This window comes from Scyliorhinus torazame, chromosome 2 (genome assembly GCF_047496885.1).
Source record: "Scyliorhinus torazame isolate Kashiwa2021f chromosome 2, sScyTor2.1, whole genome shotgun sequence".
NCBI lineage: Eukaryota > Metazoa > Chordata > Chondrichthyes > Carcharhiniformes > Scyliorhinidae > Scyliorhinus > Scyliorhinus torazame.
In genome coordinates this window covers 74633995-74658131 of record NC_092708.1, presented here as the reverse complement: position 1 = coordinate 74658131, position 24137 = coordinate 74633995, and positions in this window count along the sequence as shown.

The following is a 24137-nucleotide window of genomic DNA, read 5'->3' as shown; positions in this document are numbered from 1 at the left end:
AGGCGTTTGATTAGTGCTTGTACATAATAACGACCGGATGGAATGGAGAGCGTCCGGGAGGACCTCCTGCCACCGTGAAACTGGGAGATCCCTGGACCGTAGGGCCAGTAGGACGGCCTTCCAGACCGTGCCGTTCTCCCTTTCTACTTGCCCGTTCCCCCGGGGGTTGTAGCTGGTCGTCCTGCTTGAAGCTATGCCCTTGCTGAGCAGGAACTGGCGCAGCTCGTCACTCATGAAAGAGGACCCCCTGTCGCTGTGGACGTATGCGGGGTAACCGAACAGCGTGAAGATGCTGTTCAGGGCTTTAATGACTGTGGCCGCGGTCATGTCGGAGCAGGGAATGGCAAAAGGGAAGCGGGAGTATTCGTCCACTACATTAAGGAAATACGCGTTGCGGTCGGTGGAGGGGAGGGGCCCTTTGAAATCGAGACTGAGGCGTTCAAAGGGGCGGGAAGCCTTAATCAGGTGCGCTCCATCTGGCCTGAAAAAATGCGGTTTGCATTCTGCGCAGATGTGGCAGTCCCTTGTGACTGTACGGACCTCCTCTAAGGAGTATGGGAGATTGCGGGACTTGATGAAGTGGTAAAACCGAGTGACCCCCGGGTGGCAGAGGTCCTCGTGGAGGGCTTGGAGGCGGTCAATTTGTGCGTTGGCACATGTGCCGCGGGATAGGGCATCGGACGGCTCGTTCAGCTTTCCGGGCCGGTACAAGATCTCATAGTTGAAGGTGGAGAGCTCGATCCTCCACATTAAGATCTTGTCATTTTTAATCTTGCCCCGCTGTGCATTATCGAACATGAAGGTTACCGACCGTTGGTCAGTGAGGAGAGTGAATCTCCTGCCGGCCAGTTAATGCCTCCAATGTCGCACAGCTTCCACTATGGCTTGGGCTTCCTTTTCCACTGAGGAGTGGCGGATTTCTGAGGCGTGGAGGGTTCGGGAGAAGAAGGCCACGGGTCTGCCCGCTTGGTTAAGGGTAGCCGCTAGATACGTCGGAGGCGTCGCTCTCGACCTGGAAGGGGAGGGACTCGTCGATGGCGCGCATCGTGGCCTTTGCGATGTCCGCTTTGATGCGGCTGAAGGCCTGGCAAGCCTCTGTCGACAGAGGGAAGGTCGTGGTCTGTATTAGGGGGCGGGCCTTGTCTGCGTACTGGGGGACCCACTGGGCGTAGTACGAAAAGAACCCCAGGCAGCGTTTCAGGGCTTTTGGGCAGTGCGGGAGGGGAAATTCCATGAGTGCGCGCATACGTTCGGGGTCGGGGCCTATTATCCCATTGCGCACTATGTAGCCCAGAATGGCTAGCCGATCGGTGCTAAAAACGCACTTGTCCTCGTTGTACGTGAGGTTCAAGGCTTTGGCGGTCTGGAGGAATTTTTGGAGGTTGGCGACGTGGTCCTGCTGATCGTGGCCGCAGATGGTTACATTGTCGAGGTACGGGAACGTGGCCCGTAACCCATGTTGATCAACCATTCGGTCTATCTCCCGTTGGAAGACCGAGACCCCGTTTGTGACGCCAAAAGGGACCCGTAGGAAATGGTATAATCGCCCGTCTGCCTCGAAGGCTGTGTACTTGCGGTCACTTGGGCGGATGGGGAGCTGATGGTAGGCGGACTTGAGGTCCACGGTGGAGAAGACTTTATACTGGGCAATCCGATTGACCATGTCGGATATGCGGGGGAGAGGGTACGCGTCTAGTTGTGTGTACCTGTTGATGGTCTGGCTATAGTCAATGACCATCCTTTGTTTCTCCCCTGTCTTCACTACTACCACCTGCGCTCTCCAGGGGCTATTGCTGGCCTGGATTATGCCCTCCTTTAGTAGCCGCTGGACTTCGGAGCGAATGAAGGTCCGGTCCTGGGCGCTGTACCGTCTGCTCCTAGTGGCGACGGGTTTGCAATCCGGGGTGAGGTTCCCAAACAAGGACGGGGGTTGCACCTTGAGGGTGGCGAGGCCGCAGATAGTGAGTGGGGGTATGGGGTCGCCGCATTTAAACGTAAGGCTCTGTAGGTTACATTGGAAATCTAAGCCCAGCAAGGTGGGGGCACAGAGTTGGGGAAGGACGTTAAGTTTGTAGTTTTTGAATTCCCTCCCCTGTACCGTTAGGGTAACTATGCAGAATCCCTGGATCTGTACGGAGTGGGATCCTGCAGCTAGGCAAATCTTTTGTGCGCTGGGGTAGGTAGTTAAGGAACAGCGTCTTACCGTGTCGGGATGTATAAAACTTTCCGTGCTCCCGGAGTCGGCTAGGCATGGCGTCTCGTGGCCGTTAATTAGGACCGTTGTCGTCGTCGTCTGGAGAGTCCGGGGCCGAGCCTGATCGAGCGTAACCGAAGCGAGCCGTGGGTGTAGTAGTGGGTGGGGTCCGTTGTTGCCGTCCAAGATGGCGTCGGGGATGGACATAATGGCCGCCCCCATACATCGCACGTGGCTGAGGGGTCACAAGATGGCGTCGGGGGTAGACAAAATGACAAAACCCTCCTCCCCTCGTGGTGGTCGGGACCCAAAATGGCGGCGTCTGCGGGTCGCACAATGGCGCCCCTCCTCCCCTCGTGGTGGTCGGGACCCAAAATGGCGGCGTCTGCGGGTCGCACATGGTGTGCTGGGGGGTCTGGGGAGCGCTAGGACCGCGCGGAGTTCCTGCACTGCGAGCGCCAGGGCCGCGGGTGCTAGGACCGCGCGGAGTTCCTTCACTGCGAGCGCCAGGGCCGCGGGCGCTAGGACCGCGCGGAGCTCCCTCGCCGGGGACAGCGGTGGCCGGGGCCCAGGTCGGCGGCGCCGGCGGGTCAGTCATGGGGCCACGAGCGCTGGGACCGTGCGGAGCTCCCTCGCCGGGGACAGCGGTGGTTGGGGCCCAGGTCGGCGGCGCCAGCGGGTCAGTCGTGGGGCCGCGAGCGCTGGGACCGTGCGGAGCTCCCTCGCCGGGGACAGCGGTGGTCGGGGTCCAGGTAGGTTGCACCGGCGGGTCAGGCGTGGGGCGCGGGACGGGGGTGAGGGTGGCGTTCGGGATGCGAAAAACCCCTTCCTCTCCGTGGAGAGTGTTGGCCGGCACCCAAATCGGGAGGGGGGTTGGGGAGCGTAGGCGGCGTGCAGGGCTCCCAGTTCTCCCGGGGCCGCGGTGGTCGGGACCCAAAATGGCGGCGTCTGCGGGTCGCACATGGCGTGCTGGGGGGGTTGGGAGGCATAGACTGCTTGTAGGGCTCCCTGTGGCCCCGGGACGGCGGCGACCTCGCGGGACCGGCACACCACCGCATAGTGGCCCTTTTTCCCGCAGCTTTTGCAGATGGCTGCGCGGGCCGGACAGCGCTGCCGGGGGTGTTTCGCCTGGCCGCAGAAATAACAGCGGGCACCCCCGGTGCGACTCGGCGTTTGGACTGCGCAAGCCTGTGGGGTGTCCGGGGGGGGTAGGGGGTTTGCCGCGACGGGTACGTACGGGGCCCAATGGCCTGCCGCGCGGTCGGGGCCGTAGGCGCGGGTATTACGCACGGCGATGTCTAGGGAGGCTGCTAGGGCCCGTGCCTCTGAGAGTCCTAGCGACTCTTTTTCTAGAAGTCTTTGGCGGATTTGGGAGGATTGCATACCTGCCACAAAAGCATCGCGCATTAACATGTCCGTATGTTCGTTTGCATTCACCGACGGGCAGCTGCAGGCTCGTCCCAAAATCAGCAGCGCGGCGTAGAACTCGTCCATCGATTCTCCGGGAGCTTGCCGTCTTGTCGCGAGCTGGTAGCGAGCGTAGATTTGGTTAACTGGGCGAACGTAGAGACTTCTCAGTGCTGTGAACGCCGTCTGGAAATCGTCGGTGTCTTCAATGAGGGTGAAAATCTCCGTGCTCACCCACGAGTGCAGGACCTGCAGTTTTTGTTCGTCTGAGACTCGGCCTGTGGTCGATCTGACGTAGGCCTCGAAGCAAGTCTGCCAGTGTTTGAAGGCTGCTGCCACATTCACTGCGTGGGGGCTGATCCTCAGGCATTCTGGAATGATCCTGAGCTCCATAGTCCTTTTTAGGCACGCTTAATAAATTGTGGCGCACAAAGACTCCGTGAGACGAAAAGAGTGAAGTCGATGAGGCTTTATTAAGCGTGTCTGTTCCCCAGCAGCCCGATAGTAAACTGGCCTGCGGAGGAAGGCACCGGCTTCTTATACTTCGCCTTCAGGGCGGAGCATGAGGTCAACGGCCAACCAGGACCCGGGATCTGTCAGCCAATGACATTAGGGCTTCCAGTCCCACATGATCCCCAATACATACTACCACAGCCTCTACCTGTTTCTCTGTCTCTTCCCTTACCAGGGCTGCATGTTGCGTGTCCTGATAGGCCTTCTCATATTGGGTTTGGAAGCTGCTCAGATGCGCTAGACAAGACTGGTGTGCCCTATTGGCATCATCCACCTCTCCGTCCTTTGCTGTCAACTTCCTTCTTAAATCTATATTCTCTTTCTCGATCTCGCTAACATCGACCTTGCTCATTCAATATCTCTCTTCTATCTCTTTGTGGAGCATCCAAACGACCTCCTCTGTGCCTAGCAATTGTGCTAGACAGGACACGATTGCCATCGGCTTGCGAGCTTTCCCTAAGCTTTTCTTATGGATCTCTGACAGGTTCTCCCACCAAGTATGTCCTATACTCCCAGGTCCTGTTTCCTCATTATCACAGAATTCCAAAGGGGCCATCCTTTCCCTTTGAGATATTTTCTGATCTCTTCTTCCCAAACGGGACACTGTCCTACTCTGCTGCTGGTCGCTGCGACCACGAATTCTTCAGGGTTCATGAGGCATTGCATTGCCTGCATTGCCATCTTTCCTCTCTAAATACTAAGGCGGTGCTGTAATTACGGGTACGGCTTTTGCTATTTTCCGGAATACAAACTCCCGACAGTTTTTTCGCAACAAAAATCTATCAGTTTTACATTATAGCCCTGTTAGTTACGCATGCATTAACACACTTCTGAATTATGAGGATTGATCAGAACTGCTTGAACACTTGTGGTTTTTCTGTTCCCAATTGGATTCTAATTCAAATTTTGGGTTCTCCCGGAGTGGTTAGGCCACTTCTAAGTCAGGTCCCTTCAGATGTCGCCAGTAATATGTTGCTAACTTTTGGTTGGCTAACACATATATTATGCACAGTTAATCACTACTCATGCATAAAACTCTACTTACTAGGCTATCTCTATCACTAAAAGATCTATACTTAGCTTGGAACTGGCCCACCAGGTCAGGGGAACAATTGGCCTTTTGTTCGATTTTTCGTCTGCAGGATTCAAAAGCTGGTATGGACTGGTAGCTAGGAGCGCCTATCTCGTAGCGAGCGGTGACTGGAGACTTACTTGGTTGATGCGGCAGCTTAGGCAGTTCACTGTCAAGGGTTGGTTCGCTGCTGAGTGACCCTGCCAAGAAGGACGATTTGAACTTGGGGGCTCTACTTTTATAGTCCCCAGGGGCATCGCGCCGTTTGGGGCGGACCCCGTATCTGGTTCCAAGTGATTGGACTACGTTCTGATCACTTGGATCGATTTCTCCAATACTGGAGTTGTTCCCTGATCACTGGGCAGTCCCTAGGTGTCCGTTGGCCTTCCTTTGTCTTGGCTCCTGCTGGTGCCGAGGAGTCTGGCTTGGCCTTAATCACCTTAAATGTTTTGATTGTTCCCGGGGATCGCTCATTAGTATGCAGATGGCTGTGAGTTTCAGTGCTTTCTGGGCTTCTGCAAGTTTTAATACACAGGATTTTTGCACTTGCTAGTTTTTGCCTGTGTTGGCTGAATTTCCCTGTAGTCTTTGCGGATCTCCATTTTAAGTCGGGAAATGGCCATCCCAGGTGGCTACACCATACATAAACACCTCATCACATTTTTACAGCCACTGGCTCTCCGTCCGGGTTCCTTCTGGTTTGATGGTCGCCAGTAATGGGATGTCATCTTGGTGATTGGTGATGGGCCGAGTCTATCGGCATCATCCGTGCCATAGCCATCTTACAACACATATTAAGGCATCCAATGATTATACAGTATACAATTATAATAACAAGTATTATCAATCCATGCATCTGGTAAAACCCCATGACCGAGTATTGAGAGCTGACTCTGAGCTGAATCCTGCTTTAGGGTTTATATCCCCCTTCTAGTTGTACTGACTAGCAGATATCCCTGATCCTTGTCATCTGTGTGTACATGCCGTGATTTGTAAACTGTGCGTGGAAATCAATTGTAAATTTATCCATCTCGCAGACCAGTGTCGATAGACTCTTTGTATTGTTCTTTCCTCAAGTCCAATCACCGTGAACCACAGCTGTCGCTACACAGGAAGGTAACACAATAGCTATATCCGTGTGTTCCACTAACTCCAAAGCATCTGACTGCCTTGGGGTAGCAGCACCACAGAAGCTTCCTCATGTACCTTAGAAACAGCACACAACTCAGTCCATCAGCGACCAAAAGGGTCGTTTGTCCATCACTAGCTGTTTAGAAAGTGCTTTCCGTTTCTCATTGGAATGGTAAATTATGATATCATGTACTATCCACTGATTATCTTGCTTTATTAATTTCAGAAGCTTCAATTGATCCTGTTTCTATTACTGACTTCCTCCCACTAACGTTTAACACCATGTAGTCTGCCAGCCCTGGCTTACATGAGACAATAACTCAGTTTCCTTCAAATCCGTTATCATTTCCCTTACAGCATGAAGCGTATACTTGCCATTATTTGTTTTTGTTTTTTACTTTGCAATAACACCACTTGCACATTTAATACAGTCAACTTTTGGGGTTACAACCCAATTGAATCCATACATAACAGTCCCTAACAATTTACAGGACATTTCATCCGTAATAACTATTACACTCTCCAATGCAATATTGTTTGCTGCATTGGTTACAAATTTCCCGCCGTGGAATCAAGCTGCCAAAATTCCTAAACTATTGTCATTTAAAATGCGGGGGTTCCTTGTCAGTTGCTGCTGTCTGCCGAGACCCTTAGCAACTTCACCGTGTAGTACGCGCCCCGTGGGGACCACAGATAATCCATCAGCTGATGTCCAGTTAGAGATGTCTGACCGGAGGTTTCACTATTCAGTAATAATTTATATTTTGATTTGTTTCTAACCCGTAAGGTTTTTCCTGCGGGCTCTGTCATTTAATTCCCTCAAATATGTAGCCAATTGTATCATTAGTTTCCCCCCAATCCTGTCTAAAACATTCTTCTCTGGAGTGAAGTTCTCGTTCTTCGTCTGTATTATATTTGCTTCATCTGAAACCCAAATGAACAGGTCAAAGGCGGAGAGGGCCCTATTTCTTAATTTGTATCCTTCTATTCTTGTCTGGATGTTCCAGAAGTGCCCTCTCCAGGACTTCCAGATTTCTGTTGCCACCATTCCTTTTTTTAAATTATTTTTTTTAACTGATTTGTTTTCCTGATCATTGACATACATCATACGATTAAGGCCTGTTAGGCTTCCTCCTCCTATTATTACACCCTGAGTGAGACTCGAAGAATCTCAAGCTCCTCCTCTTTTGCTAACTCAGTGATCTCAGTGATCGAAACCTTCCCTGATAGATTTCGGGTATTGCTACTGCTTTTACTTCAATGTTTTTAATTCTGCTTATGACAGGATTTTTATGAAAGTTAAGTTCTGAACATGACATTTTCACTTTATCATCTGTCCTATCGATGCTGCTAACAGGTTTCAAGTCACTGGAATCCCACTCCACTGATTACATAATACTAGTAAGTGCAGTAATCCCCTGACACCCACAACCAAACATTCCTTTTTCCACCCAAAGCCTGTCCACCGTCAGGGGTTTTTAGTTTATCCACAGAACCCCCTTCCCTTTCTCCAGGTCTATTCGGATTCATATATTTTCCAAATTCATATCCCGGTTCAATCTTTAATTTAGTACAACATTCTTTTTCCCTTGTCCGAGCGGTTTGGGGATATGATCTATCCTGTGGCACGGCATCATTGCAGTGATACAGTCTCTAAACACTGTTAGGCTAATTTTACATCCCCGGGTCATCCCAACATCTCTTAAACTACGTACTCCCTCATTAATTGGTACCACAGGTTTGTCACTTCTCCACAATCCTGCACATCCTTTCACAATCACTTCGTCGTCAGCTAGGTTTTCTCTGCAGTAATTACAATTTGTCATTATCCCACCATCCCATGGTCAAAATCTATCTTGTGATCACAAACTTCAATCATCAGTGTTACCTGATGTTTCACAAACCAATCATGACAAACTGAATTCCCCAAATTTCCCTGGGAGCCGAAGCATTTCCCCATTTCTGTCATTCTAAATGCACTATCAACTCACCTGAATACTCTGTATCTGCTATTCTCCTAGGTTTTTTCTGCAATAGCCTACCGTGGGGAACCTTATCAAACGCTTTACTGAAATCCATATACACCACATCAACTGCTCTACCCTCGTCTACCTGTTCAGTCACCTTCTCAAAGAACTCGATAAGGTTTGTGAGGCATGACCTACCCTTCACAAAGCCATGCTGACTATCCCTAATCATATTATTCCTATCTAGATGATTATAAATCTTGTCTCTTATAATCCCCTCCAAGACTTTACCCACAACAGACGTGAGGCTCACCAGTCTATAGTTGCCGGTGTTGTCTCTACTCCCCTTCTTGAACAAAGGGACCACATTTGCTATCCTCCAGTCCTCTGGCACTATTCCTGTAGCCAATGATGACATAAAAATCAAAGCCAAAGGCCCAGCAATCTCTTCCCTGGCGTCCCAGAGAATCCTAGGATAAATTCCATCAGGCCCCAGGGACTTATCTATTTTCAGCCTGTCCAGAATTGCCAACACCTCTTCCCTACGTACCTCAATGCCATCTATTCTAATAGCCTGGGTCTCAGCATTCTCCTCCACAACATTATCTTTTTCCTGAGTGAATACTGACAAAAAATATTCATTTAGTATCTCGCCTATCTCTTCAGACAAAGATGGGATCTTTATGATACCGCCATGTGGTTCAAGTCCGAGTAATGATCAATAATCCAATACACCGATTAGTAAGATTTAAATCAAAGCACATTTATTATACACAGTAATCACTACTCATGCATAATTTCTACGTCTAAGCTACTTCTTACAACTAACAGGCCTATACTTAACTTGGAACAGGTCAGGGAAACAAATGGCCTTTCGTTCGGGTTCTGAGCCTGCGGGATTCGAAGTTGGTACAGATTGGTAGCTAGGAGCGCCTATCTCGTAGCGAGCGTTGAAGTAAGACTAACATTTTTGAGCGGCTGTTCAAGAGTGAAGAGCGAGTGAAGAGCTGGAAGAGCCGAAGAAGAAGAGAGCGACTTGAACTTGGGGCTCAATTCTTTGTTTGGGACTTTGTCCCAATCACTTGGTTCGATTTTCTCCAATGTTGGAGCGGTTCCCTGATCGATGGGCGGTCCTGAGGTGGTCGTTCACCTCCTTTTGTGTAGGCTTCTGCTGGCGCCGAAGAGTCTAGTTTTGCTTTATGTGTCTAAATGTTGCTTATTGTTCCCGGGGATTACTCATTAGTATGCAGATGGCTGGTGTTTTGTTATGCTGATGGTTGCTGGTATCGATCTTGTCTGGCCTTTCCAGAGGTAAATACACAGTCAACCTGCAGCTGCTCATTTTTGTCCTGTTGGCTGACTTTCCCATCAGCCTTTGCCGTTCGCCATTTTAAATCAGGAGTTTGGCCATTTTAAGTGGCTACAAACCCTCCTTGTGATCCTAATGCGAAGCGTGAAGGATCACATAACTATGTTGCTTTCCATTCCCTGACATGGGGGGGGGCACTTCCTTCATGGCCACTGCACTGACCATAGCTATGCAAAAAACTTTTTTTTTTAAATTAACAATTCTAAGGGCGCTATGTCAAACAGGGACATGCATTACAAAACAATAAACTGGGAACCTCTAACTATTCTTAATACACTACACTCACTTAAACATTTCATTGTCCTAACTTCCTCAACCATACAAACAAAATCATAGCAGTCTATACATCAGTCTTCCTGGCTTGGCAGTCAAGCTCAGGATCATATAATTTGCTCATGAACAGTTCTTTTACATTTCTTTATTTACAATAAACTAAGTGAATGCTCTTTATTATAGATCGCGGGGGTCGGGGGTCTGGTCGTATCCGAAAATAAGGGATCTGATCCTATATACCGAGGTTCGAGCGCGGTAGGCTCTCCTTCACCCATTTCCGTAGACGCATAGTCTGCACTATGCAGCAGAGTATCGCTAATACCAGTAAGGTTTCTATTAGATAGGGCAGGGCGTACCAGGTTATAAACCTGGCACACCAAGATGATGTGGTGTCGCTGGTGACTGGGCTCTGGGTACTGTGGGGAAGTGAAACATTAACAGCTGGGGGGGCTTGAAGTCATGGGGTTCGCATTCACTCGCAACCAAATGTCCATAAAGATGATGCTGATCCATGTGAAGGAAGTCCTCATGGCGCTTCTCTTTCCTTTTCTTTCTTCTCTTCTCCGGTCCTGGAGCTTCTGGAGTTCTGTGGAAATAAGCATAGCGTCTGTAACTATCTTTGTTTAATATCTCGTATGATCGTGTGTCTGTCCTGTAGTGCCAATTACTCCCTTTATAATTATATTTTTTTCCAAAAATCGAATTTTAGGACAAGACACACTTACAAATAATGAACCAGTGCGAGCCGTCTCGCAGACTGCGCAATTTACCATCCAAATATTTCAGGATGTAAATAGCATGTGGTTGGCAACCTAAAGGTCACCTAAACAAAACAAAACTTTTTGAACGAAAAGTGCCAAAATGAGGTGCGTATGGGCCGCGACGGGTAAGAGTTGGATGGAGTCCCCGGGTAGGACGGCTACCAATGCCGTGTCTCTCCTACCGAGCGTAGTTGACCAGAGGGGGGGGTTCCCAGGCAGGGAGGGTCCCAAGCCGTTTCTCCACTGCCTGAGCAACCAACAAGAACGGGCAAGAAATGTAGTCATCGTGGTGTGGCTGCCGTAGTGGTTCTACCTTCGAACCAGAAGGGCAGTTATGAACGGGCGTCTGGTTCCTTAACCAGTCTCTGCAGGCAAGTCCTCAGAGGTTTCTACCGAAAAGGCGTGCGGACAAGTTCTCAGAGGTTTCGGCCGAATAGGCGTGGGGCAGTGAGAAAATTATTCTCCTGTCGGACATACAACATTTAACAAACTTACAAACAACATAAAACATTCTGCAGGTTCCATCAGAAAGGACACCACTTCTCCCAAGCGGTTCCTTTAAAACATCATCTGGACACCTCAGTTCTCGGTTGCGAACAGGGTCGCAAAGGGGTTCTCGGTTTGGGAGTCAGACCCAAGGTCGTCGTCTTCTCCCGGGTGCCAAACTCTTGAGTGCATCAGGGCTGAAAGGGCTGCATGGTGTGAGGTGGGGTCGCTCTCGTCGTTGCGGACGAGTCGGAACGAGTTATCTCGGTGCCAATAGTTGGTGTCTAGCTGTGTGGGGACAATATCGGGGTCGTCAGTGTGGGTCAGTGGCCGGTGGTGGGGTTTGTTTAGGAAAGTGATCATGAAAGGATCACTCGGATCGTAGTCGGAATTGCTGGGTGTGGGGCCTATTGCATGGGGATAGTAGGGAGGCGTGCTGTGGCTATCGTCCGAGTCACAGTCGCTGTCTCTGCTGCTGCAGTCTGTGGGCGTTCCGGGGCGGAGTATATATTTAGGGGGTGGAGTCGAGGTCGAGTCCGTGGCTGGGCTGGACGTGTTGGGGGATTGTAGGGTTACGTTGGCGGTGGGCGGGGCATGGTGTGCTGCGTCGAGCAGGACGTGATGTGCATGGTTCGACTGTGTTCCATATGCCTTCAGCTGGTTTATATGGAACCACGCAGTCTTACCATTGGGGTACTTTATTTTATACACGGAAGGGCTTACTTTGTCCGCAATGGAATACGGACCCGAGTATTTTGGTGACAGGGATGTGCTGGGGTTATATACAGAGAGCATAACTTGCTGTCTGATACTGTACTCAGTCGCATTCACTGTCTTGTCGAAACAAGCCTTGCTCTGTTTCTTTCTGGTGCCCAATTTTACTGCAGCTGCTAGCTGAGCCGTTTTAACATTTTCAACTAATTGCTCTACTGCTTTCTCGTGTGTGAGGGCCGTCACTTCAGGGCTGGTCAAGTCTAAACCTAATAAATATTCTGTGTCTTTCATGGGACGTCCGGTCATGAGGGTGTGTGGAGTGTAACCTGTGGAAGTAGAAATTGTGTTACGTATAAACATCAGCGCACAAGGGAGGACTGAGTCCCAGGTGGTGTTGTTCTGCCGGACCATTTTTCTGAGGGTGGATTTTAGGGTCCGATTCATGCGCTCCACGATACCACTCGACTGTGAGTGGTATGCTATGTGGAATTTTTGGGTGATGCCAAATATCGTGAGGACGTTCTGCATGACACGTCCCGTAAAATGGGAGCCTTGGTCGGATTCAATGCTGCGGGGGAGTCCCCATCTTGTAAAGATGTGGTGGGTCAAAATCTTGGCTGTGGTTTTCGCAGTGTTTGTGCCGGCTGGGAATGCTTCCACCCATTTTGTAAATGTGTCAATTACCACAAGTACATATTTATAGCCATTCCTGCAAGGGGGCAATGGGCCTATAAAATCAATCGGGAGGTTAGTCCAGGGGCCATTAACGGGTCGGGTGTGGCTGAGTTGAGCCTTTTTGGCATATCTGTCCGGATTATTCTGGGCACAGATAAGACAATTCTTGATGTAATGGTTTACATCTTCCTTTAAATGCGGCCACCAACAAAGCTGCTTGCGATGGGCTGTAGTGGGATCGATGCCCTGATGTCCATGACCGTCATGGAACAAACAAATCAGTTGATTCCTGTCCTGTTCAGGAACCACATAAAGGGTGTCCTTTAACACCACACTGTCATGTGTGGTCAGTGCATTTCTAAACCTCTCATAGTGAGCTGGATATTTTCCTTTTAAAATCTCCCTGAGATTGCTGTCCTGCTTCTGGGCCTCCACTAGATCCTCGATCCTTGTCTGTGAGACCTGAACTGCACTCACTGGTGCACTTTCGGGGGGTGTCCAAAGGTATCCGTGCCTGGAACCTGCCTTAGCCAGTGCATTGGCTTTCACATTTCCAGGGGGGGAGGAACGATGGTGACTGCGGACTTTGATTATCCCAAAAGTCCTGTTCTGGGCTCTCTGTAAAATATGACGGAGCAATGGGGCTGAAGGGAGGGGTTTTCCATCTGCGGAAACAAATCCTCTTGATTTCCACAGGGGCAGGAATTCCGTGAGGCTGTTGCAGACATAGAGGCTGTCCGAGTATATGTCTGCTGGGCTGGGGAAGGAATCTGGGTGTTCCACTATATACGCAATGGCCGTGAGCTCTGCTGCCTGCGCACCTAAGTGGCCTGGAAGTTTTAATGATATTTCCTCAAGGGCGCGTCCCTGCGCATCCTCGACATAGATACCGCAACCTGTTATGCGCTTCCCATCCAAGACTGTGGAAGATCCATCCACATAGATCTTTATGGGCTCACACGTGTCCGTGTGCTGGGGGCTCTGGGTTGAACTACCTATCTTTCTGGGGGGGGGTTTCGCAATAAAGGGGCCTGTGTTGTGGTGTGGAGAGATAATTTCACATTCATGGGGGGTTCCGGGGTACTGTAAATTGCCGGCTAAATAGGTGTGCGTCTTTGTCAGTTTAACAGTGATGTCCCATCCCTGCAAGAGAAGGGTCCATCTAGCTGCTCTAATCTGGCTGACTGTTCCGTCCTTGAGTCGTCCGTCCAGTAAAAGTTGGGTAAGGGTGTTTTCGGTGAGAATTGTGATGGGGTTCAGTCCGGTAATGTATGAAAAATACTGGACTGCCCAAAATACTGCGAGCAGGTGCCTCTCACAGGCTGAAAAAACCGTCAATGTGCTTTCGGCAGTAGCCAACCAGTTCTAAAAATGACTGGAGGGCTGAAACGTTCTGGGGAAGGGGCAATTTAGCAATCGAATCAATCCTTTTATGCTCGATCTCGCATTTACCATGTGTGATAATTGTTCCCAAATATATCACCTCTTCTTCCAAAATCTGGGCCTTTTTGGGGTTGACTTTACAACCGATTGAGTGTAATAGTTTCAGGAGTTCGGACAGAAGCTCAATGTGCTCTTCCTTGGTGTCTGTCTGCAGTAGTAGGTCGTCTACGTACTGAACCAGACATTCGGGGCGAGAGAATTTGGCTAAACCATTTGCCAGCTGTCGGTGGAAAATAGAGGGGGAGTTGTGGAAGCCTTGTGGCAGGTATGTCCACGTGTACTGCTGTGCTTTAAAGGTGAAGGCAAATTTGTACTGGCATGCCTTTGCCAATGAAATGGACCAGAATCCATTACTGACGTCCAAAACCGTAAAGAATCGGGAATTGAGTCCCTGCTTGAGCATGGTCTCGGGACTTGTTGCTACTGTGGGAGCTGCTGCAGGGGTGATTTTGTTGAGTTCCCAGTAATCGATGGTCAGTCGCAATGATCCATCGGGCTTTCTCACTGGCCAAATCGGGGCATTATTAGTGGAGGCTACTGATCTAAGTATGCCCTGCTCTAATAAGCTTTTTATTACCTTGGAGATTTCTCCCTCTGCCTCTTGGGGAAATCCATACTGTTTTTGGGGTCTAGGGTCAGGTCCTGTTATTTGTACGGAGCCAGTCATCCGTCCACAGTCATGCTCGTGGGTCGCGAATGCTGCCCTGTTCTTTTGCAGAACCACCCTAACCTGCTTGTCCATACTAAGCGTAGTCGGGTTGAACCAAAGTTTGCCTACTGCGCTAATTTTGTTCGTGTACTCTCCTATGTTGAGCGTTGCGGGGGATCTTGCGGATTTTGACATCTTCCAGACACACTGGTTGGCTGGATCGAATGAAAGATTATGGGAATTCATGAAATCGATTCCCAGAATGTTCTGCTATGTGGGGCAGGTCAACTAAAACTACGGGGTGCTTGGTGGTGATGTTGCCGATTTGAATGGGTACAGGGGCTGTGATGTGTCCCTGCTATGAGTGGCCTGTAAAGCCGCTGAGGGTGATGGTGGCTGTAGTGGGCCACGTGTCTTTTTGGAACATGGTGGAGGAATTTATTGTGGTGCGGGACCCTCCTGTGTCCCAGAGAAATTCGATGGGCTGTCCCCGAATTTTTGCTGCAACTACTGGTCGTCCGGACCTATCTCAAAGTGTGTCACAGACCCAACTGGGGGAGCCCGTACACAGTCAGTCCGTTCCGGTCAAGTCCATCTGATCTGAACGGGCGCTAACGCTATGAATGGGCTCTGTCTTTTTCTTACTCTGAGTGCCCGTCTACTGGGCTCTCTGTGGCTTTTTAGGGGCATTGCACTCTCTTGCGAAGTGTCCCAACTGTCCGCAGTTGTAACACTCCTGTGACTTGGGTGGGGGGCTGTTCTTTCCCTCATTCACCCATGCGGAGTTCTGGTGTGTTTTTACTGCCTGCATATCTGTGGCGGCCTGCTTCTCCTTGGGATTCTTAACAGCGGGTTTGCTCTGTATAGATTGCTCCCAAGCGCGGGACAATCTTTTCACTACCCACTTCTCGTTATGGGCCTCCTCTGAGGGATCATAACTTGTGCAGGCTTTCTGTCCTGTTTCTGTGGCATGGGAGATAAGGGTGCGGGTCCATTTGGCCATGTTGTCTGGGGACAAATGGGCACGGTCTAAGTCTCCAAAGACTGCTGCAAAGTGGATCCACAGGCGTCCAGCAAACGCTGTGGGGTGCTCGGATTTCTTTTGCCTACATTTGTTGAGGCCATCTACGGGGTAACCCCTGTTATACCCGATCGCATCCAGGATCGCGGTATGCCTTTCTGCAAGGGTGCCTCCTCCTACATTCTGTGTGTCAGGAAGGGCTGCTGCTATTGAAGGATCTAAACTTAAAACCGTGAGCTTTACGTGCTCTCGCTCATCCAGGCCGTACATGGTCGCCTGATGCTTAACTGTGGCAAAGAAATGGTGGGGCTCTGAGGTGGGGAGGAACGGTGTCATCTTCTCGCACACGTCCCGTAATTGGGTCACTGTTAAGGGGGTGGAATATAGAAATTCCGCATCGTCCGATGTGGCTGTGCTGTGGGTGGTTACTGGGTTCATTGGAGCGTGAACTATCTGCTGTGCGGGGGGTTGGGGCGCTTTTCTTTTTTGTGGCTTTCCCTGCGCACATGTTCCCTGAACATATCTCTGCGCTGTTTCGTTCAATTCTTCCCAATCAGGGCAGTCTTCCTGATCTAATTTTTCTCCAAAGGTTTCCTGGAAACCTTTCTGAACAGAAAGCAGCGATTGCAGCTCTGCAATCTGCTTCCGGCACTTTGCGTGATCTAACGTGCTTTGTCTTTGTTCTGTGGTGGCAGCATGGAGTGCTCTTAATGCTTCCTTGAGGTCACTACACTGTTTCTGTAATGCCTCTACCGGTTTTTCCGTTTCTTCTCGTACCAGGACTGCACGTTGCGTGTCCTGATAGGCCTTTTCGTATTGAGACTGGAAGCTGCTTAAGTGCGCCAGACAAGACTGGTGTGCCCTTTTGGCATCCTCCACCTCTCCATCTTTTGCTGCCAACTTCCTTGTCAATTCCAAATTCTCCTTTTCGACCTCGCTCACATCGATCTTACTCATTCGATGTATGCCCTCAACTTCTTTCTGGAGCGTCCTAACGACCTCCTCTGTGCCTCGCAATTGTGCCAAGCAGGACACGATTGCCATCGGCTTGCGATCTTTCCCCAAGCTCTTTTTGTGGATCTCGCTCAGGGTCTCCCACCAAGTATATCCTATACTCCCGGGACCTGATTCCTCGTTGTCACAGATTTCATTCCAAAGGGGCCATCCTTTCCCTTTGAGATATTTCCTGATCTCTTCCTCCCAAATGGGACAGTGTCCCACTCTACTGCTGCTGGTCGCTGCGACCGCAAATTCCTCTGGGTTCATTAGGCGCTGCATTGCCTGCATTGCCATCTTTCCTATCCGAATGCTGCTCTTCAAATTTGGGACAGGGGTATTAAGGTGGTGCTGTAAATACAGGTACGGCTTTCGCTACTTTCCGAAATACAAACTTGAACTTGGGGCTCAATTCTTATAGTCCCCAGGGGCTTCCCGCTTTTCGGGGCGGATCCTATACCTGGTCCCAAGTGAATGGACTTTGTCCCAATCACTTGGTTCGATTTTCTCCAATACTGGAGCGGTTCCCTGATCGATGGGCAGTCTGGAGGTGGTCATTCACCTCCTTTTGTGTAGGCTTCTGCTGGCGCCGGTGAGTCTGGTTTTGCTTTGTGTGTCTAAATGTTGCTTATTGTTCCCAGGGATTGCTCATTAGTATGCAGATGGCTGGTGTTTTGTTATGCTGATGGTTGCTGGTATCGATCTTGTCTGGCCTTTCCAGAGGTAAATACACAGTCAACCTGCAGCTGCTCGTTTTTGTTCTGTTGGCTGACTTTCCCATCAGCCTTTGCCGTTCGCCATTTTAAATCGTGAGTTAGCCATTTTAAGTGGCTACATTACTCATTAGCGGGTGATCACCACATTCTATCTGTTATAGCTGTGTGTTGGAATAACATCCTCATGACAAACAAAAGTTTTTTTAAAAACGCCCTTTCGCATTCTGTAATTCCAAACTCACTTTTGTTCGCCTCTGGCTGCTGTTGAGTAAAGTGTCAAGAGCTATGCTCCTTTTCCCAAACACCTTTATTTTTCCTTGAACACACTCAGCACCAAACTCTCCCCTCTGTCCAACATCTGCTTCAAACTTGCGATGTCTATCCTTAACCTTTTCTCATTGACACTTTTTATAGAGTGCACATTTTCCCACAGGGATTTATTGTCAATGTGACACTCAATGGGTATGTTATCCAAATCCCATAATCCCAATATGTCAGTCAATATCTGAGATATATAAAAGGCCATATCTACTGCCTCTCCAAGGCTTAAAGTCTCAGCAGCCAAAGTGCTTTTGACCACTCTCCTTATTTTCTTTGTTTCCCACACAAGAGGGCAACATTTATCATTGTTCCCCAAAAGGAAAATTATAAACCTCCTGCACTTGAAACCCCATCACATAAATTTGCATAGGGCGCATCACTATAAACTATGAGTTTCAAGTGCTAAGATCACTTAAAACCGGGAACCTCAAAACACACTCCTGCATTTTTAGTTTGACAAACACTTTATTTGCCCTCATTATGTCTTCCACTTTAGGATCATTCATTTTTGTACTCAACTCTAAGACATCAAAACTAACATCCGGTCTAGTCTGTCTACCTAACCAATTCAGTTGCCCACTTAAACTTCGCAGTTGCTCTTTTTCCATCTTTGAAACCATTGCGGCTTTTTGCGAAACCCGACCACGATTAATTGCTATTGGGCTGATGCTCTCCAAATAAGATTGCTGACATAAAGTTGCCCCTAACATAGTTTGTCCGATTTCCAGTCCAATATATTTAAATTCACCGGAAGCCTGACTTCCAATGCTGAACTCTTTCCTCAACCCAGAGATTACAATAGCTTTTAAATCACTAGTCCCACCCCACAAAACACCGTCGACATACATCATAAAGATGCCAGAAAGATTTTCCTTATGGTGCCAGCAAAACATTGCTGGATCTGCTTTCAACTGGCAACAGCCTAACTTTAACAAAACTGACCTTACTGCAAAATACCAGACTCTAGATGCATCATTTAATCCATATACACATTTGTTCAGCTTCCAGAGTACCCCTTCTGTGTTAGCTGCCTCTTTTGGAGGACGGAGAAAAAAGTCTCTCTGAAGCTGATGCCCCTGCAAAAAGGCAGCTTTCATATCTATAGATTTGCATTCCCATGCCTTTGTGGCTAATAGAGCCAAGAAGATCTTTAAAATAACCTTTCCTGCCGTAGGTGAATCTACCCTTAAATCCTGATCTTCCAAGTTTTATTCAAATCCCCTTGCCACAAGCCTGGCCTTTGCCTTATAAGTTCCATCCGAAAGAACCTTTTCCGTGCAAATCCATCTGTGGGACAGAGCTCTGTGTCGCTATCCAGTACTTCCGTGTATACCCCAAATTCACTCCAACTATGCAGTTCTTGCTGTTTGGCATCTTTGATAACATTTTATTGGAGGCCAACAAAATCTCACGTGCATGTGGGCTTCTACTCCTAGTAGCATTCGTAGTCTTTCCCATGTTCCGAGACCTTGGCAAACTACATCCCCTATCCCGCCTGGTATCTCGTTCTGTACTGCTACTGTTTGATCTTTCCCTTCTGCTGTGGGATGTCCTTTCAATAGTTCGCAACCTTTTCCTGTGAACCTGTTCACTATCCATGTACTATCTGAACTGGCACTGCATTTCTGTGCCCTCCATTTTTGAACTTCGTGTTCCCAATCCATTGTCTTGACATCCTCCCCTGTATGCTGTACACTCAACCAGTGTTTATACTTTCCAGTTGCATCCTTCCTTTGACTAGACCCTTCAGGCAAGTATGTCACTTTTGTACCAACTTTTGACAGTTGTCCTTTCGGAAAAATGGCCTGTTCTAATTCATCAGCGGTATTGTGTTCCCCTACAAAACCCCTATCTATATCAGTTAATTGGGTCCTCATAGTTGTGTAACACGTGCGTACCAGATGACCCTGGTTCCTCATTATGTTTGTCTGCTCTATCTAAATTTGAAAATTTGTAATCTGTACCCATTATCCTTGATGAATGGACCCTAACAGTTTGATTGCCATGTTGTAAAATAATTGTTTTGCCATCTATGCCTATGATCTTCCCTGGGCCTTTCCATTCATTAAAACTGTCTCTCTTATAGTATGCTATGTCTGCTTGCTGGAAAATTGTATTTGATGGCCGTGTTGCCCGACTAAACTACAATCTTCTACACTTCCTGAGTCCGTATCCCTTTATTCCCACCCTCATCGTGTATTTGTCAAGATGCCCCTTAAATGTCACTATCGTCCCTGCTTCCACACTCTCCTCCGGCAGCGAGTTCCAGGCACCCTCTGTGTAAAAAACTTGCCTCGTACATCTACTCTAAACCTTGCCCCTCGCACCTTAAACCTATGCCCCCTAGTAATTGACCCCTCTACCTTGGGGAAAAGCCTCTGACTATCCACTCTGTCTGTGCCCCTCATAATTTTGTAGACCTCTATCAGCTCCCCCCTCAACCTCCGTCGTTCCAGTGAGAACAAACCTAGTTTATTCAACCGCTCCTCATAGCTATTGCCCTCCATACCAGGCAACATTCTGGTAAATCTCTTCTGCACCCTCTCTAAAGCCTCCACATCCTTCTCGTAGTGTGGCGACCAGAATTGAACACTATACTCCAAGTGTGGCCTCACTAAGGTTCTATACAGCTGCAACATGACTTGCCAATTCTTATACTCAATGCCCCGGCCAATGAAGGCAAGCATGCCTATGCCTTCTTGACTACCAAAGCATAATAGTATTGAGAGTCACATCGAAAACATCAATTTATCATACCCCGGGCATTTCTGGGGTTCATTTTCCTATTTCCATTCTCCATATCCCTCCTCCGGATTATAGTTTTTAAATTGGATTCTGTCCTCATACTTTCCGGGTCCCGATCTTCTTCCGTACTGTTGTAACCTATTCGGAGCAGTACGATCTCGCCATCCTGTCAGCAGTGTATCTTCCATAGTCTGCTTTATTGCTGACCGATCCATTTGTGTCATAAGAGCCATAGGAATTTAATGTTTCCCCAGAAACTTCTTTAAGGCTTCTATCATCTGATCGAATAAGGTATCATTGTCTGCAAACTTAACTCCTCTCAAAACCAGCAGCCTATCCATATTGGACACTCCAGAACAGTCCAGTAACTTAAAAGCCAACACAGACAGTAGAAATTCCAGGCGGTGTTTGTGCAGCCTTCTGTGTAGTCTGCTAAATTCCATTATATAGTACTCCATAGAGATATCCTCTGTTTTCCAGAATCTGTCAAATTCTGACCAGGCTTCATACGCACTTAACAAGTCATCCTTTTGATAAATCTTATCCATAAAACATAATAGAGTTTCCAGACCTTCTTCTGAGCCTAATTGTTCCAATTCCAGTTCAGAAAATACTTTGCTTCGGATTTTACTTTCATAAGGTAGAGAAAGAGCCAATGCCAGACCTTGTTTCCACCACATAGCAACTGCACTTCTCCATTGGTCATACGATCCCCTTTCAGAAAATAATATCCGGCCATCTTTATCCTAGGTTCAGCCATATATATATATTTATTTTCCTGCCTGCCAAATAGTGCCCCCCTGTAAGTCCCTCACCACCCCCCACCAGCTCCCCCAGCCCCTGTCAAAGCCCCCCCCCCCCTGCCAGCAGGACGGCTACCCCCTTGACTGTGGCGGCGCTGGACTCAGTCTGCAGCTGCCACACAAGATCCCCAAACGGTGTGAGCACACGCAAGTGACGTCATCAGGTGGTAAATATATGGAACGTGCTGCCTGGGGAGGTGCTGGGAGCAGATACGATAGCGGCATTTAAGGGACATCTAGACAAATATATGAATAGGGTGGGAATGGAAGAATACGGACTCAGTAAGTTTTTAGCTTAGGTTTTAGCTTAGGCAGGTACATGGTCGGCACAGGCTTGGAGGGCTGAAGGGCCTGTTCCTGTGCTGCATTGTTCTTTGTTCTTTGACTCGGCCCATCGGGGGTGGACATCGGGGAGTGCCTCAGGTGACGTCCTTTTTGAGGGGGCAGAGCATCTCAAAAAACGCTCCGCCCTGATTTTGGTGTAAACAGGGATTCTCCGGCCAATTGCCGAATGCAATTTTGGTGTCGGCGATCAAAGAATCCCGCCCATGGTTCCCGACATCGCCTGCTGCTGCTCAATGACCCAGGAAATAAAAGTGCAAATAAAAGGTATACAAACTTACCTAACATTGGGGCAAGTCGACCAAGTTAGCGCTGTCCCTTTAATTTGCATTCAACGGTCCAGCGCAGCGATTCACTCAATCTGTCAAAAAAAAGCAGGCCTCAGGGCAGCACGATGGCACAGTGGTTAGGATTGCTGCCTCACGGCGCCGAGGTCCTAGGTCCGATCCCGGCTCTGGGTCACTGTCCATGTGGAGTTTGCACATTCTCCTAGTGTTTGCGTGGGTTTCGCCCCCACAACCCAAAGATGTGCAGGGAAGGTGGATTGGCCACGCTAAATTGTCCCTTAATTGGAAAAAAATGAATTGGGTACTGTAAATTTTTTTTTTTTTTTAAAGCGGGCCGGGAGTTTAAATGCTGCGCACTTCCAGTGCACATGCCCATGCGTCCGCACTTACAGGTCATCGTGCATCGCATGTGCGGCGATCCAGCGACTTAAGGAAAGGATCCGAAAGGAAGTTATGGGCCAATATTTTGTTTTTTAATAAGCTTCAAAATTTGAGCAACAAATTGTTAACCGATGAAACAAAAGTGTCATCATTACTGTTTAACAGAATCAATTGTTCTGGGAGGTACAATGATGTCAATGCTTTAATTATGTTCCTGTGTTTTAGATGTTACTGCTGTGACTTAATATAACAGTGTAATTAAGGACTAGCATGTTTCCTTTTCCAATATTGTTTTAAAATTTAGTGCAGCAGGATCAACTTGAGCAAGCTTTGGAATCCTTGGAAATTCTCTGGATGTTTGTGTCCCTAGTAAGGAATATTTCAGTGGAACCATGAAATCACAAATAAGCACCATAATCCAGTAAAATCCACTCAGAAGTATTATTGTAAAGCAACCTTGCCTTAATTAGAAAAACAACATACACAAGTATTACTTAGTTGCATTATGCACCATGGAAACACATTTATCTTAGCATGCTTCATACCATCTCTTTTGTTGCAGTAACCATTACACAGTTGAGTGCCTTGAAGAATTTTCTGATTGGTAGATTTGCTTTATGTTTTATTCATCAGTGCAGTGACTATTTAGGCTGTAAAGATTTTGTATGCAAAATTCTAAATTTATACTTGAAATAGAATTTCAAATGAAATTGCAGTATAATTAGGGCATCACGAGGTGTAAGCAACTGATTTGTATAAGATTTCAAAAGACATTTCTCGTTCATGCCTGTATAGTCTCCAATATGCAAACATTTGTGGAATTTGTTGAATCGGTTACTTTTTGACTCGTACATAGAAACATAGAAAATAGGAGCATGAGGAGGCCTGCCCTTGATCCTCACAAGGTGTTTACAGCACGAATATCAAAGACAAATTCATACCTTGCCTTTAATATGTAGGTATGTTTCACGCCGTTTCACGGTCAATAAAAAAATGATGCAAAGCAAAAGATGGAGAGATTAGGAAGGCTGACCAGGAGCTTAATCGTTCACGTCGGTTTCAAGGAGGGTCTTAAAGGATGCGAGGTACATGGAGAGGCAGAAAGGTTTAAGGAGGCATTTCCAAACTGGGGCCTAGGCAATTGAAAGTAATGGTGGAAAGAAGATGGGGAAACCATAAAGTTCAGTCAAAAGAAAATAAAGCTTCAAGGCAGAGAATGTGGCCAATATGGAGAGGGATGAGGTCACAGAACAAATGAAACCCAAGGATGAGAGTTTTAGGTTTGTTGGTAAGTAAGTACAAATCATTGAGGGATCATAGTTGGCCTTTATTTGGTTCAGGATGTAATATGGATAAGAGGTAACCTTTTTTAAGAGCTGAAGATCAGTCACAGGCACATCAGAAAGATCAAGTATCGACCTGGCCCAAATTTTCACATAATGGCCGGAATTCCGGCCATTGGGATGGACCATCTCTATCTGGGACTGCACCACATCATCCATTGACTGTGCCACCACCTTCTGGGTTTGTGTCACATCAGCCAGTGACTGCGCCATCTCCCTCTAGGACTGTGCCACCTCCATCTGTGTCTGTGCCACGTCAGCCGGTGCAATGCCGCCGATGTTCCCAGACATAGCCTGCTGTGACTGGGCCGTGCACAAAAGCACCGCTGCAATTTCCAGGTGGCTCTCGCACATGGCTGCCTGTGAGGCAGCAACCCGGTCTTGGGCCTCGACCAGCGCCTGCACAGAATGCACCAGGCCTTGGACATGCTGGTACATTACCAAAACCGTTGCCCCAATGCCTCCACCACAGATGATACCCTGATGGTGTTGGCCTGGGTGGCACACAATTCTGGTACCAGCTCCTGT